The sequence below is a fragment of the Ambystoma mexicanum genome, chromosome 1p (assembly GCF_040938575.1).
Source record: "Ambystoma mexicanum isolate Mex_15411 chromosome 1p, UKY_AmexF1_1, whole genome shotgun sequence".
In the NCBI taxonomy this organism is placed as follows: Eukaryota; Metazoa; Chordata; class Amphibia; order Caudata; family Ambystomatidae; genus Ambystoma; species Ambystoma mexicanum.
Window position 1 is genome coordinate 559,594,637 of NC_090921.1, and position 13,434 is coordinate 559,608,070.

Below are 13,434 nucleotides of genomic sequence, written 5' to 3' on the forward strand. Positions count from 1 at the left end.
TGGCTTTAGTCGATCCTAGATAGAGGGCATTACAGTAGTCCAGGTGCGACAGGATAAGGGCTCTGGACAGAGTGATGCAGCTACTATCAGAGAGGAATGGCTTACCGGTGCGTATCAATTTGAAACACTTGTGTATAGGCGTGTTACAAATGCCATATCATATCATATCATATCACGTGTAGGCCGTAGAGGACGCTAGTGAGTTGACCTGTTCGGTGAATGAGAGGTATGAGTCAAGGTAAAAACCAAGTGTTTTTACCTCGGGTTCTACTTTAATAGTATTGCCATCGATTATGAATAAGGCGTAGTTGGGACCTAGTTTTCTTAGGTTGGACGGTGTGCCCAGGATGATGAGCTCAGTTTTATCATCATTCAGGCACAGACCATGTGTGGCCATCCGTGCCTGGATGAAGATATACGCTCTATTTACCAAGGCCAAATCCTCTTCATAATCCCCTGAAAGCGGGAGGAGGTTGTGAGTATCATCTGCATAGTTAGTGTAGGTGATACCAAGATGATCCAGATCATCAAAGAGGGGCTTAGTGAAAATATTGTAGAGTGTGGGCGAGACACAAGATCCCTGGGGCACGCCACAAGTGATAGGTATGGGGTCTGCAGCTGCTAGCGGTGAGAAAACCCTCATTGTTCTGCCGTTTAAGAAGGATCTGATCCATGTAACCGCATCATCAGAGAAATGTGCTGCTGTGTTTAGGTGGCTGCATAGAATAATATGATCGACCAAGTCGAAAGCAGCTTGCAGATCTAAGAGGAGGAGTAGTGCTGATTTGCCAGGGTCTTTAAGCTCATCGATTTGGGTCTTAAGATCGATAAGGGCAGTTTCCGTACCATGTTGGGGACGGAAGCATGATTGTCTGGCTCCTAGCAGGTGGTGTATTTCCAAGTGCTTTTGTATTTGCGTGTATGCTACCTTGTCTAGGATTTTTAAAAGGAAAGGCACAGTAGTGATAGGTCTGTAATTGGTGGGTATGGATGGGTCAAGAGTATTTTTTTTTAAGAGTGGGAGTACCCATAATTGTTTCAAGTTAGAGGGGATGATGCCAGTAGAGAAAGATGCGTTAATGAGTTTGGTGATGAAGGGGGATAGGTCCCAGACAGCATCCTTGATAAACTGCGCAGGGCATAGGTCGCCCTTGCAGTTCAAGGGTTTAAGGGACAGAATCATTCTTTCCACTTTGGGAATGGAAACTTTGGTAAGGTTGAATCCGGTTGATTCATTGGTGTTGGTATTACCAGTTATTTTGGGTGCAGGGGGGTCATTTAAGACAGTTCTTTTGCATGAGATTTTGTTTTGTAGGGTGGCAATTTTATTGGCTAGGGCCTGTTGGATGTCCTCACACCATTTTTTGTCTTTCGTACATGTGTCAGGTACTGCTATCGGGGTCTCTATTTCTTTGAGAATGGAGAAAAGTTCCTTTATGTCCGATTTAGCGTGGGATATACGGGTGTCAAAAGATCATTGTTTTTCCAGGCAAATTTCTTTTTTATAGATGGAGGACAGTTTAGTAAGTTTGATCTTATTTGCATCAGACGGATGTTTTTCCATGTGGCCTCACAGTTTCTTTATTGTTGTCTTAGATTTTTTAAGTAGGGTGTATACCATTTATTCAGGTGGGTTTTCTGTTTGCTAGGTCTCAGTTTGGCAGGGGCAATCTGGTCTAAGGAAGTGGTCATGATTCTGTTATATTCTTCAACCAATCTTTCGGGATCAGTGTTGTCTGGGAGAGAGTTAAGAGTGGGAAGTAGTGCTGGAATAAGTCTATCCACAGTGATACTTTTTTTTTATTTCTGGTTAGTGTAGGTGGAGCCCTAAGGGCAGGAGGTGGTGGGAGTCTATTAGTGGAGAGCATAAGACACAAGGTGGTGGTCTGTCTAGGCTAGTGGTGAGATAGACAGGATATTAGCCTGGCAATTATGGTCTGCCACCCAGTCAAGTATTCTACCTTTGTTGTGGGGGGCGGTATTACTTCTATGAGTGAATTCTAGTTCTGATAGGGTATTGGCTGTGGTTGTGGCAAGTAGGTCTGATTGGTCAATGCAGCCCATGTTCAGGTTACCGAGTAGCAGTACCTGCGATGAGCTTTTAAGGTTATTGGTTAAGATGGTATTAATATCATCTACAAAAGTTTCGGATGGGCCAGGTGGGCGGTATATCAGATAGATATTCAGAGTTTGGGCATTGGTCAGGGGGACTTTGGCTGATAGTAGTTCACAAGAGTGGATGTCAATAGGGGTAGATAGTCTCATATCAAGGCAGCATTTGTATATGATAGCGATACCTCCTCCTCTGGAATTTAATCTTTCATGTCTCAGGATAGAGTAGCCATCAGGGACTGCTAGCATGAGCATAGGGCCTCCAGCATGGTGTAGCCACGTCTCGGTGATAGCGAGGAAGTCTAGGTCATCATTCTGGATCAGATCTGCTATTTCCATGGCATGTGCCACCAATGATCTGGCATTTATTAGGGCTCCTTTTATCTGGGGGCTCATAGTGGTTAGAATAGTTGGTTGGGGACTTTGTAGGGTTTTTTGTTTCCCGCACTTGGCAGTGTTTTTAGTAGGCCTAGGGTCACGATGAGGAGCTAATGGGGTGTACCTAGAGTCGTTGTTCCTGGGAGGGTGGGGAGCGACCTGAGGGTGGGCTCATCTAATTTAGCTAGTCTCGCTCTAAAGCGTAGATTCCTGTCCGTGGTTAGACATGGTTTAGATAAGATGTGGTTAGTGGAATCTATCATGTCTCTGGATGGTATAGTGGTCGAGTTAAGCAAGGTAGTGGAGGTCAGAGTAGGCAGAGATCTGCTAATGGGAGTAGTCAGTGTCCTGATATAGAACGTAGTGCACAAAGTAGGGACTATCATGTAGATAGGCAGGTTAGTCACTGAAGGGATCATACTGATGCTCGGTCCAGTATGGACTAGGCGCTAATGAATAGGGTAGGTGTCACAGTAGTATATTAGACGGCTATGGGATAAAAGACAGGTATAGCACGTAGGTTAGCAACAGCTATGATTAGTGCAAAATAACTGGGCATGCATCGTTGGTCGCATAAGGGTATCGTCTAGACTAGAGGCTTCAAACAAGGTAGTCAGGTGATGAATCAGGTGTCAATATGTGCAAGGCATTTAGGTAAAGCAGTATTTGCAAAGGTTGGCCTATTGGCAATTCTAGACAATCTAAATGCAACTATATAACTGTAGGCTAAAATAGGTTGGCAATTCTAGAAAATCTAAGTGCAACTATGCAACTGTGGGCTAGAATAGGTTGGCGATTCTAGACAATCTAAATGCAACTATGCAACTGTGGGCTAAAGTAGGTTGGCAATTCTAGGCAATCTAAATGCAACTATGCAACTGTAGGCTAAAATAGGTTGGCAGTTCTAGACAATCTAAATGCAGTGGAATATATTGTGAATGGTACATTGACTAGGATGAGCTTAAAGGCTCTCCAGGGTGCTTGTGAAGCCAGGGAGTTAGACTTTGAAGATAGGTCTAGGGCTGAGCTGATAGCTGCCCTGGTGGACTACCAGACTGATTGTGAAGGTCTTGAAGGGGGGATGCAACCAATGCGGACTCTGCCCCTGGGGTTGTTATTGAATCTGATTCTGGGAATGCCACCTTTCTTGCTGCCTCTGTTCGGAACCCCAGCATTGCTCTTCAGGTGGAAGCCCTGAAGATTGAAATTTTAAAATTGGAGCTACAACGGAAACTGTTAGCCTTTCAATATAAAATGTTGGCAACAGAAGCTGAATTGACGAAAGAGGAGTTAGCACAAGTGATACTCAAAGATAGGGACACTGAGCACCAGAAAATCCAGCTCGAGAAAGTGTAACGCTCCCCTGACTCCCACGGAGGCGCTGGCCTGGTCCGCACTGCTGTGACCTCTTCTAAGGTGATGCGCAGGGTTTCGGAAGACGGACTGGACCGGGCCCCCCAAATCTGGCTTGTCTGGCTCGCAGAAGTATCCTTCTGTAGGCAAAAATAGGGGATTAACTGTCTCTGGGGTAATGCAATCAGCCTCCCACTTTCCCCTCTCACCCTCCTCGAAACCTTTCTGTGATTCCTCGTAGCGTCTCACCATAGGGTCTGGAAGGACAAGCTCTCCATCCTGCTTCTGATGCAGGGGCGCGTTGGTATCCAGTTACTTCACTGGATTTTCGGATTGGTGAGAACCCAAACTTGCTTGGCTTCCAGGTAAGTTTTTTGGTAAGAGGTTCCCCTTGTGTCCATGCATTAATGTAATAATGCTAGTGTCTTTTTCCCCATAGGGGCCGGGGTACGGAGTGCCGGGGAACAGGCACCGACCCGAGATGAGAGGTGAAATCCTTGTAGAAATAAGGTAAGTCTTTAATGAGCGTTTTTTGGTAATGTCTTTTCATTCGCTCATTAACGCTGATGTCTCTTTTTCCCCTTAGGGGCCGGGGTCCGGAAATGCCAGGATGCGGCGCGGACCCGAAATGAAGAGGGAATGAATCAACAGGTAAGTCTTAACATGGAGATTTAGCTTTCCTTATTCCCTTCTCTCTCTCACCTTTTGTTCTGGTCTTTTTCTCCCTAGGCGCTGTGGCGTGACTGCGAATCCGGATGATCGCTGCTGAACATGGAGTAGCCCAGTAAAGGTGAGTGGAATGCGGCGCTGCAGCGATCGACGCGATGAGCTTTTAAATAAAAGTCTTCCTTTTCAGGATTGTCGGCGAGATGTCTCCGGGATGCGGATTTAGCAGGTAAGGACTTTTCCTTCTTCTGCTCTCTTCTTCTCTTCCTTTGCAGGTGATCCAGGATGCTGGCAGGCGTGGCAGAAGTCAGGATGCAGGAGCAGACACGGTGAGCATCCAGCTGCTAGATGCAGAACAACACGAAGCACGTGTGGCTGTTCGGGTGGGGTTTAAATAGCCTTGGAAGAAGTTCCAGGTATGTATCCTTCCTCCAATCAGGTATGTATCCTTCCCCGACCACACCCGGATGGTAAATTAGTCCCAAAGGTAAAGTAGTTCCTTTCAGGCCTCAAGGAGGCCGGGATCCTGCAGCATGGTCTGCATCAGGTAAGTGCACCCAAGCACATCCATAATGAGCCTGGCGCCTGTGGCGCCAGAACTGATGTCTTTTATGAGCCTGGCGCCATAGGCGCCAGGGCACTGTCCAAAGGGCCACTATATGGGGTTGCTGGGTCCTTCCTTGGGGACTGGATGTCCGCTTTCGGGGACGCAGGGCTTGAACCGGCTCCCCGGGAGCGGGCATCATGACACCACTCCCCCCCAAGGCCCCTCCCAAGGTTGTTCCCTCCGGGGGTTTTGGTTTGTCTGGGAAGAGTCGGTGGAATTTCTTGACTAATCGAGGTGCATGCACGTGGTCGCTGGGTTCCCACGACCTCTCCTGAGGTCCGTACCCCTCCCAATCTATTAGGTAGAACAGTTTTGACCTGAACATTTCTGAGTCTAAAATGTTCTTCAATTCGAATTCGGGCTCCCCATCTATTAGAATAGGTTCTGGAGGTTTGAGTAGTCGGGTTCCTGGTACCACTGGTTTCAGAAGTGACACATGAAAAACAGGGTGAATTTGCATACTAGCTGGTAAATCAAGTTTAACAGCCACTGGGTTAATTATTGCCGTAATAGAATAAGGTCCCAGATATTTTGGGTTAAAAGTTCGAGGCCCTTTGAGTGGTAAATGTCTGGTAGCTAACCACACTTGTTCCCCAATCTGATACGGAGGTGCTTCACTCCGATGTAGATCAGCATTCTCCTTGTATTTTCTCTTGGCTTGTTGTAAATGCGTAGTTGCCTCTTTGGAGGCTGGGGTAATTGTAGAATGCAGATGTTCTACTGCAGGCATTTCGAGGTTCTGAGGTGAGTCAAGGTTTGAGGTTCGAGGGTGATGCCCAAACAAAGTATAAAAAGGACTGTGGCCAGTTCCAGAGTGTACCGAATTATTATATGCGTATTCGGCTATCTAAAGAATGTCTTTCCAGTTGCTTTCAGATTTCTGTAACATACACCGTAAGTATTGCTCAAGGGTCTGATTTGTCCTCTCGGTCTGACCATCGGTCTGAGGGTGGTGACTGGTCGATAATCTTACGTCGATCTGCGCCATTTGGCAACATTTGCGCCAGAGGTGGGAAATGAATTGGCTTCCCCGGTCAGAGATTAGTATAGATGGGAATCCATGTAGCCGAACAATATTTTCGAGGAATTCTTTGGCTAGGACAGAAGCAGAAGGTAAACCTTTCAAAGGAATAAAGTGGGCCATTTTGGAAAACAAATCCACAATTACCAGAATAGTATTGTACCCCGAACAAGGAGGCAGGTCCGTAATAAAATCCATTGATAGGGTGTGCCAGGGTGCTGGCGGTATGTCTAGATGTTGAAGGAGACCGGCTGGTCTTTTCTTTTGACTTTTATTTTGGGCGCAAACACCACACGACATCACAAAAGATTTAACATCTTTTCGCCAAGAGGGCCACCAAAATTGTCGTTTCACCTTTTCCTCTGTCTTGGCAATACCGCGGTGTCCCTCTATTAATGCTTCATGATAACCAGAAATAACTAGTTTGTGTAATTCCTTATGTGGCAGGAATAAGCGTCCTTGGAAATAAGGTAAACCATTATCTATGGTAAAGTCTGATCCCTTTTGTATCCAATCCTGTAAGGTTGTAGGGTCCAGGAGTTGTTTCACTCTGGCTTGAATGTCTTCAAGCGTCTGTAACGAAGTCATGCCTAGAAACCTCTGTTTGGGAATTATTGGTACTGGTTCTGAGTTTGTATCAGATTCTCCCATTCCAATTCGGGATAAGGCGTCTGCTTTGCCATTCTTGCAGCCAGGTCGATAGGTAATCACGAAATCAAATTCAGCGAAAAACAAAGCCCATCGGAGCTGCCGTGATGACTGAGCCTTGGCGGTTTTCAAATACTGTAAATTCCGGTGATCAGTGATCACTGTGATGGTATGTCGAGCGCCAAGCAGATAATGCCGCCAGGCTTTAAAAGCGGACTTAATGGCTAACAGTTCTTTGTCCGTGATTGCATAATTAACCTCGGGTGCCGAGAATTTTCTGGACCAAAATGCTACGGGATACAGTTGGTTGGTTTCGGGATCTCTTTGGGACAGGACAGCACCCATGGCTAGGCTGGAGGCGTCAGTCTCGACGACATAAGGGAGATCTGGACGCGGGTGTTTCAATATAGGTGCGGAGGTAAACTTAGCTTTTAAATCCTGAAAGGCCTGCTCAGCTCCTTCAGACCATTCAAAACGTTTATTTTTCCTCAAGAGTGCAGTAATGGGTTGTACCACGCGTGAAAATTCCGGGATAAACCTGCAATAGAAATTGGCAAAGCCGAGCATGCTTTGAACCCCTTTTACAGAGCTAGGAGATGGCCATTTGAGGATGGCATCCACTTTTCTTGAGTCCATTCGGACTCCTTTGGGTTTCAGGATGAAACCTAGAAACTCCACTTCTGTGGTATGGAAAACACATTTCTCCAATTTAGCAAATAGTTTGTGTTGGCACAGTTTTTCAAGTACTGCCCTGACGTGTTTTCTGTGATCAGATTCCGAAGAGGAGTACACCAGAATGTCATCGATATATACGACAACACAAACATCGATGAGTTCCCGAAGGACATCATTCATGAAGTATTGGAAGGCAGCCGGCGCGTTACACAATCTGAAAGGCATCACCTGGTACTCGAATAATCCGTATTTAGTACGGAAGGCAGTTTTCCATTCGTCGCCTTCTTTAACTCGTACCAGATGATAAGCCCCCCGGAGATCTAACTTGGTGTATATGCAAGCGTCCTTCACCTGGTCAAGGAGTTCAGGGATCAGAATGCGTGGTAATCGATACAAGTTCTAAGGTCGCCTTCTTTTTTGGGCACGAAGAACAAAGCCGAGGATGCCGGGGACTTTGACGGGCGAATCAAACCATTAGCTAGGTATTGATCCAAATATTGTCTCAAATGCAGATTCTCAGGTTCGGTAAGGGCATAAATCCTGCTACAAGGGGGTTGTGCACCGGGCACCAGATCGATTTGGCAATCGTACGATCTGTGAGGAGGTAACATGTTGGCCTGTTCCTTTTGGAAGACGTCCTGAAAGTCTTGGTATTCCGGAGGTAGTTTCATGGAGGCAGAGGTTACAGATGCTAGATTAATCTTCAGGTTTTCTGGGTAGCAGGTTTGTGTACAATCCGGGAAAGTTATTCTCTTAGCTCGCCAATCAATTCGAGGATTATGTGTCTCTAACCAAGGGATTCCAAGAATAACCTGAAACTGTGGAGCCTTGATTACATCAAACACAACACCCTCCCAATGGCCGTCGGGACCAATAAGAGTCACCTCAGTAGTGGAATGTGTTACCGGTCCAGAGGCAATTTCAGTTCCATCGACTGTGGTGATGACATCTTTGCTGGTTTTAGGACGGAGAGGGAGGTTAATCCTAGAGACCAATTCACGATCCACATAGTTTCCAATAGCCCCACTATCGATGTATGCCTTTATTGCATGCAACCGCTTAGGCTGTTTTGGATCTACGAGAACCATTGGCACAATGAAATGCGAGGTCTGAGAGTTAGTTTTCAAGCTCGGCAAGCGGACCCCTACACTTGTTGGGCGGAGTCGTTTCCCGAAACAGAGTCTTCATGGTTTTTATCAGCGGCTCCTACCCCCTTTCGGGGCGGTTTTGCCGGGCAATCTCGTAGAAAGTGTCCAGAATTACCACAATAAAGACATAATTGTAACAGCCGCCTCCTTTCACGTTCCTTTTGAGTTAAGGGTCCTTTAACCCCTCCAATTTGCATAGGCTCAGAGACATCAACTCCCTTGGTATTAGCAGGGGTCTTGACCAACACCCGGGTCTCAAACCTGGACCGATCTGCTTTTCTGTTTTGAAGTCTGTGATCCAATTGGACCACTAAGTCTATATACTCTGTGCATTCTTGGTGCGGATTTACAACTTGGGCCAAGACATCTTTAAGTTCTCTGCGTAGGCCTCGATAAAACAACGTGACTCTTTTATCCTCTGGCCATCCCGTTTCCACAATTAGTCTATTAAAGGTTGCAATATAGGATAGGAGGTCCTGATTGCCCTGTCGCAGGGATAGAAGTTCGTCATCCAGAGCCTGCCCCTGAGAGTGTCGAGCAAATAACCTTTCCATGCTTGCTTGAAACCTTTGAAAATCACGGAGAATCGGGTCATCTTGAGTAACCAGTGGAACTGACCAATCGGCAGCGCAGCCGCTGAGGTATGACAATACAAAGGCTACCTTGGTCTGATCATTAGGGAAGGCCCCAGGTCTGCATAGGAAGTGCAAACGACACTGATTCATGAATACGGCAAATCGTTTGGGGTCCCCAGCAAAGCGTTCGGGTGGGGCCAGCGGCATGTTTCCAGGTAGATTAATCTGCACAGGGTTACTGGAAACCACAGGAGCGGGGTTCCCTCCGGAACCGGGTAGAGGAGTTTGCCCAGCTTGACCTTGCAAAAGCTGTCTGGCCAGGTCATCAGTTCTTTCCTTTGATATTATTAATTCCCTCCTGAGGGCATTAGTCTCTTGACAAGCGGCATGTACTTCGGCCCGTAATTCCCCCAGTAATTGGGCCAACAGATCAGTCTCAGAACTTTCCATAGCGCCTGGGTGGGAATTTGTAGGAAGGCTTCGCGTTCTGTAACGCTCACCTGACTCCCACGGAGGCGCTGGCCTGGTCCGCGCTGCTGTGACCTCTTCTAAGGTGATGCGCAGGGTTCGGAAGACGGACTGGACCGGGCCCCCCAAATCTGGCTTGTCTGGCTCGCAGAAGTATCCTTCTGTAGGCGAAAATAGGGGATTAACTGTCTGCGGGGTAATGCAATCAGCCTCCCACTTTCCCCTCTCACCCTCCTCGAAACCCTTCTGTGATTCCTCGTAGCGTCTCACCTTAGGGTCTGGAAGGGCGAGCTCTCCATCCTGCTTCTGATGCAGGGGCGCGTTGGTATCCAGTTACTTCACTGGATTTTCGGATTGGTGAGAACCCAAACTTGTTTGGCTTCGAGGTAAGTTTTTTGATAAGAGGTTCCCCTTGTGTCCATGCATTAATGTACTAATGCTAGTGTCTTTTTCCCCATAGGGGCCGGGGTACGGAATGCCGGGAAACAGGCACCGACCCGAGATGAGAGGTGAAATCCTTGTAGAAATCAGGTAAGTCTTTAATGAGCGTTTTTTGGTAATGTCTTTTCATTCGCTCATTAACGCTGATGTCTCTTTTTCCCCTTAGGGGCCGGGGTCCGGAAATGCCAGGATGCGGCGCGGACCCGAAATGAAGAGGGAATGAATCAACAGGTAAGTCTTAACATGGAGATTTAGCTTTCTTTATTCCCTTCTCTCTCTCACCTTTTGTTCTGGTCTTTCTCCCTAGGCGCTGGGGCGTGACTGCGAATCCGGATGATCGCTGCTGCACATGGAGGCGCCCAGTAAAGGTGAGTGGAATGCGGCGCTGCAGCGATCGACGCGATGAGCTTTTAAATAAAAGTCTTCCTTTTCAGGATTGTCGGCGAGATGTCTCCGGGATGCGGATTTAGCAGGTAAGGACTTTTCCTTCTTCTGTTCTCTTCTTCTCTTCCTTTGCAGGTGATCCAGGATGCTGGCAGGCGTGGCAGAAGTCAGGAAGCAGGAGCAGACACGGTGAGCGTCCAGCTGCTAGATGCAGAACAACGCGAAGCACGTGTGGCTGTTCGGGTGGGGTTTAAATAGCCTTGGAAGAAGTTCCAGGTATGTTTCCATCCTCCAATCAGGTATGTATCCTTCCCCGACCACGCCCGGATGGTAAATTAGTCCCAAAGGTAAAGTAGTTCCTTTCAGGCCTCAAGGAGGCCGGGATCCTGCAGCATGGTCTGCATCAGGTAAGTGCACCCAAGCACATCCATAATGAGCCTGGCGCCTATGGCGCCAAGACTGATGTCTTTTATGAGCTTGGCGCCATAGGCGCCAGGACACTGTCCAAAGGGCCCCTATATGGAGTTGCTGGGTCCTTCCTTGGGGACTGGAGGTCCGCTTTCGTGGACTCAGGGCTTGAACCGGCTCCCCGGGAACGGGCATCATGACAGAAAGCTAGAGTGGAGACTTCAGCGATACCAGTTGAGAGTGTCAGGTCCTCAGCCACCAAGTTTATTAAAGATTTGGTTGGTGTGTATGCGGAGGGTTCTGATATCCTCCAATGGATTGAAGCGTTTGAGATGGCTTGTGGAATCCATGAAGTTCATAAAAGAAATTGGGCTAAGTGTTTGTTAAGCAGAGTGTCTCAGACTGGATATAACTGTATTCTGAAACTTAGTGTGGAAGAAAGGGGTCAGTATGAGTGCATGAAATCTGCTTTGATTGCCAAGTTTGGCAAGACACCTACCCAATACCTTAAAAGGTTCAGGGAATTTAAGAAACAAGAGAATGTGTCTTGTGTTGACTGGGTGAGTGCTGCGCACATTAACATGATAGGGTGGATTGATGGTTACAAAGTGAAAACGTTTGTTGAATTGTCCCACCTTTTGTTTTTTGAGCATTTTTCAGAAGCCTGTTCACCAGAGCTGCATCAGTATGTTGCTGACCAGAACATTTTAGATCCCTTCAAGCTGGCCAGAATGGCTGACAAGTGGGTCTCCCACCGGGTGTCCCCTAAGAACTCCAGTGGGAAGGACAAGGACAAAGAAAAGGGGACCCAAAAGCAGTCACAATCGAATACACCAAAAACTTCCTCTCCTAAAACCCAAATATCTAGTGGGGATAAATCCTATGTGGGTGGGAGTAAGAGTAGTGGTCCACCTGCTGCAAAGCAGGCTCCCAGTGGTTCCAGTACCATACCCCACATTCCTGGCACTTGTTGGAACTGTGGGGTTCTGGATCACAAGAAGGGTGACTCCAAGTGTAAAGGTAAGGCACTTGGAGTCCAGGCTGTCAGCCTGAGCTATCCTTACCCCATGCCTGAGGTGGAGGCCACTGTCCTCCTCTCCTCTACAGGAATCACATTTGGTGCTCCTGTAGAGATTTCCCTACAGTCCCTTGGGGCCTGGGAGCAGTACGCAGAAGTACTGGGGATAATCCCAGAGAACACCCCTAGGTTTTTGAGAAGTGTACTCCTGAATGGCTAGCCTTCTACTTGTTTGAGAGACACTGGGGCAAGCATGACAGTGGTGGACAGGACCCTGCTCAAGCCAGAGGACTATGTCGGTGCTCCTCTGAGAACCACCAGGTTAGCTGGTGGGCCTCCCAAATTATTGCCTGTAGCCTTAGTCAACATTACGATTGGAGACAAGGCAGCAAAGCTTCCTGTCCTGGTTCAGGACAATGTGCCTGCTAACATTTTGTTAGGAAATTATTTGTTAGAAATGGGGATGATCTCGGATGGTCTACCCATGGCTGCTGCGGCGATCACCCGATCACAGGTCACACCGCATCCGGCTGTGAGTTCAGTACCCTCGCCGATGGGGAAACTCAAGGCACAACGAAGAGCAAGAAGGCTACAGCTGTGAAAGGGACCCCTTCTCTTCCTGCTGCGCCTGCAGCACCCACTGTGATTCATGCTCCAGATGGGCTGGGTCCAGTGGAAAACCCAAACTCAGTTCCTGAGGGAGAAGAGGCAGAAGACCCTCATGCGGGATAGGTGCTCAACCCAGAGGACCACCCCGACCTTCAATGCCTGTTGTGCATCCCGGGTGGACTTCTGTAAGGGTCAGAGAGCGTGCCACTCTCTCGACAGTCTGAGGAAACAGGCCCTGTCCCAGGCACAGGGAGAAGTGCCTAGGACATTCCAGATATGTTGGCCGGGTGAGCTCCTTGTTAGTGAGCCCACTAAGCCTGAACCTGGTGCCCTCAAGAGGTTGGTGGTACCCCAGGTTTACAGGCCCTTCCTACTGCAGTTGGCGCATGAGGTGCCCTTGGGACCAAGAAGACAAAGCAAAGGCTCTCTGCCCATTTCTACTGGCCCCGGATAGGAGTAGAAGTGGAGTCCCACTGCAGGACCTGCCCAACTTGTCAGTTGTCTGGCAAGACTGGAGGCAGTGAAACGAGAAACTGAAGAGATATCCAGAAAGCAAAACACTTTTACTTACAAAAGTATCAAATTATTTTATTTATCATGATACAAAAATTTGAACAAGTCAATTAATGGCATTCTACTTTGTAGAGCATCAATAAATCACGTAACACACCAGCATAGATGAACAAATAACTGTGACTAAAATACATCCATCTCAACAAACATTCATAGTGCAGCATCCAAACCATACATCATACATAGTGACATTCAACCAACCAATAATGGCTAAAAAGATAACTAAATTAATTAACATTATTTGCCAATTGGGAGTGGGACAAACATTCATCACATCCCATTTGATTATTTTAATGTTTACAAATATATTAAACAAACAGCAATAGAATTCATTAAAAACAATCTATCAC